Source organism: Botryllus schlosseri, chromosome 16 (genome assembly GCF_051294905.1).
Source record: "Botryllus schlosseri isolate E-star chromosome 16, Bs_hap1, whole genome shotgun sequence".
Classification (NCBI taxonomy): Eukaryota; Metazoa; Chordata; class Ascidiacea; order Stolidobranchia; family Styelidae; genus Botryllus; species Botryllus schlosseri.
The window spans coordinates 2008319-2011991 of record NC_137251.1 but is presented as its reverse complement, the minus strand read 5'-3'; the positions used below and the strand labels follow the sequence as shown (position 1 = coordinate 2011991).

The 3673-nt window shown below is 39.6% G+C and overlaps 1 long non-coding RNA gene across 1 annotated transcript; it reads left to right on the top strand.

Moving 5' to 3' along the window:
- Positions 1-3257, top strand: LOC145459427 (uncharacterized). Its single transcript, XR_013921412.1, has 3 exons — positions 1-824; positions 1207-2578; positions 2644-3257. It is a non-coding gene; the product is annotated as an uncharacterized LOC145459427 (long non-coding RNA).
- Positions 3258-3673: the final 416 nt, after the last annotated feature.

The window sequence follows — 3673 nt, the reverse complement described above, 5'->3', positions numbered from 1 at the left end:
GAGAAATTGCTTACTTTTTCAAGATCAAAATGTACGATTTTGCGTCAATTACGACTTTTCGTACAATTCGATTTTCGGTCTATTTCAATCAACTATTAGGACACCCAAAATTTAACGGCGTGCCCTCTGCTGCTGATATATTATATATTGGGATAAGTATTACATCATGTTTTACCATGCTATGTCCTGTCCTGCTTTCTTCGTCGCTAAGTTTTGTCAGCAGCTCCCCTCGAATCAATGAGTTTCAGACGGAATAATGTGCAAATTGAAAATGTAATTTCGAAACGTGTAGTTTGTAAAGCATACTCGATGTAGATATAGGATTCTAGAGATGGACGTATTTAGAGAAAAAACGAATTATTTGAATTCATGCAGCATATCATTCCAATTAATCCAATGAAAACCCAAAGTCTTTTGATATTGAATTGTAGTCCTGATTTTTCAGTGCCATTGCGAAAAATATCATTCCTTCAAAATGCAGCACTTCGTTTACATATTCTCGGAAATTTCGTTTTTTGTCTTTGAAACTATGAAACAAAGCGTTCCCAAACACCTCAGGATTCGGATAAACGACTAAACTGTCTTGTGAGCTGTATAGGGACAATTCCCCGCTCATGTGCTTGAAATATTTAACGATTCTAGTTCTAAGGCAAAATTTCGATTTAATGAATTCCAATAAATATTCCAGATGCGTTTCCGTAGTTTCGCTCTCGGCATATTTCAGAGTCGAATTGAATTTTTTCAGGGATTTTAGTTGTCCTTTCACGAACAGAGAATGTCGATACCATTCTGCTTTCGCATTTCCATTTCTCATTGACGAGGTGGTAAGTTTTTTCAAATTGTTTAACATAGAATTCAACTGCATGGCAGACGTTCCTGTCCATGTCATATTGTTGAGATTGTTTCCGTACCGTGGAACATACGGCACATCTTTCTTTTTCTCCACAACTGTGCATGTGCCCAAATTAGGCGGTATGCGGCGACGAGGAATTTGCTTTGATCTTGCGTCCTTGATCGTCTCACCGCAGTTTTTACGTACATCAGAATTGTAGCATTTTGTTGCGTGTCAATTATTAGCCGATCAGTATTTACCACACGTAATGCGTTGTCGTCGAATATTGTGCAGAATCCATCATGATTTCCGGTATATGCGAGATAGTGGCCCGATGCACACGACGCACCATGATGGATTACTTTCCCTTTTAGTATATAATGGGATTTCAATCCATCTACTTCGAGATCCATTGAATCGGGTATCTGGACTGAGGTGATGTTTTTACCCTCTGGAGTTCCGCGACTGACATTTATCACCAGCATGTTGGGAAGGGTTCCGAATACGACATGTTCGTTTACATCAGCGTGGCATTGTAGGCATCTGCTGTTAGTATCAACACATTGACGAGGAAAATTTGTGATCAGGTCAGAAATATCACTGTTTTCTTCAAATGTATGTAAAACAACGGATAGCCGATGTTCTATGAATTTCGAGGGAAAATTGCAACGCTTGCAATTGACTTTGCGAATCAATCGAAATTTGAAAGTAACCCCCAGCTGCTCCATCGCATCGCTCAAGTCTGTATCGAGAATTCTGGTGATGAACTCTCCGGCATCTTGCTGCGTGCCACAATCCCATCCAAACTTTGAACATATATCTGATACCAATTTTTCAATGTCAGATACGATGCACTGTTTGCGGATTTCCAAAGTCAATTGCATAATTAATTGCATGAAATCAGAGGTTATGGATGCGTACTCGGCATAGTTCATTACTGTACCGATATGGCCTTTCAGACATAATGCCAAGCATTGGTGGTAGCATTGAACCAACAAGAATTTCCAATATTAGGCATACCTTTGGTGCAGGTGTTAGCGCAAAACGTATAAACAGCGATGTGTCTAATATCGCGGTGAACAGAATGTGACTGACTAACGACTTGAAAACATATCCATTTTCGGTACATGGTCAACAATTTGATTACATCGGTACCTTCAGAAGGTTGATCGAGTCCGAAACAAACCCGATCCGCGACAACGCAAACGCAAACGCCGCAGCTCTCAAGATCTGGCTGCTTAATCGGACATTTTCGTGAAAAAGAAACGACCTCGCACTTGGGTAATTTTTGCAGCTCGGGCATTAAATGTTCATTAATAGCCCGGTTAAGACCTTCGTTCACGTGGTCAATGGAGTCGTATAATGTAATAGAATTGTCATGTGAATCAAATACAATCAGATAGAAATGCCTTTCCCAAACTAATGGATAAAGTCGCGTCATGAAATCACAGGACTTAACACCTGAAGCAGCATTCACTGTAGATAAGCTGCAGCTACGATTTGGAGATCTGAATCCTTTTCCCTGAAGTATCTCTCTGGTGTTGTCTGGATCAATGCATTCAAAAGCCTTCGACTCATTTTGCTGCGTGGCCAAGGACGCCGACCTTTTAATGTAGCAGTATACAACATCCGACGTCAGCCAGCCAAGAGGGTGGGATTTCTCAATTTCGTGAAAACTTACGATCGATTCACACATTGAAAGCGGTATGAGAGATTTCAAATCGAGCCACAGAAGAAATGAATCACGTAAATATTGCACAGCAGTGTCAAACATTTGCTCGATTCGATCAAAGTTAGACATCTTTTTCCAGATTGCCGTTACCAAACCATCACATTTTTGGAAGACCAAAGTAGACCAAGGGTACGGCACTTTTGTTATTTGTGGCAAATCCAATGTAAATGGTACCAAATTGCGTTCCGAAGAGATCGGAGGGGATGATTGAGCTTGATTCGTCAGATCTATCGTTTCGGGGCAATTCAAGGCAACAGCTTTTGTTGTACGCTGATTGGCGTATTTGATTGTGCTCTTGATGATGTTAATCCGATCGCTCGAATAGCATCCTTTACCGCGTGACTTCTTTCGTTTAAACTTTGATTGTACTGTTTTCGAAGTCTTTGATACGGACTGATCACTTAATTTGTATAATAATGTTGCCAAATATCCATTTCGATAAAGTGCGTCGAAGAATTTTTTTTCTTGAATCAAAATTGAACGTTTATATTTGACAACGAAACTATCCAAACGATTTGCTCTTTCTTTCCCAAGTATAACATTTTTTAGCCAATCAAAGCTTTGCTCGACGCATCCCTGGGTTCTATTGTCAATAGTGATATTGCGGTACCTGGACTTGGCTATCCGTCGGTAATTGTTCGAATGATGTAATACTTATCCCAATATATAACATATCCGAAGCAGAGGGCACGCCGTTACATTTAGGGTGTCCTAATCGTTGATTGAAATAGACCGAAAATCGAATTGGACGAAAAGTCGTATTTGACGCAAAATCGTGCATTTTGATCTTGAAAAAGTACGCAATTTCTCAACTTTTTGATATTATAGTTAATATCATGATGTAATACCTATCCAGATATATACTATATCCGAAGCAGAGGGCACGCCGTTACATTTAGGGTGTCCTAATCGTTGATTGAAATAGACCGAAAATCGAATTGGACGAAAAGTCGTATTTGACGCAAAATCGTGCATTTTGATCTTGAAAAAGTACGCAATTTCTCAACTTTTTGATATTATCGTTAATATCATGATGTAATACTTATCGAAATATATACCATATCCGAAGCAGAGGGCACGCCGTTACATTTTGGGTGTTTTAATCGTTG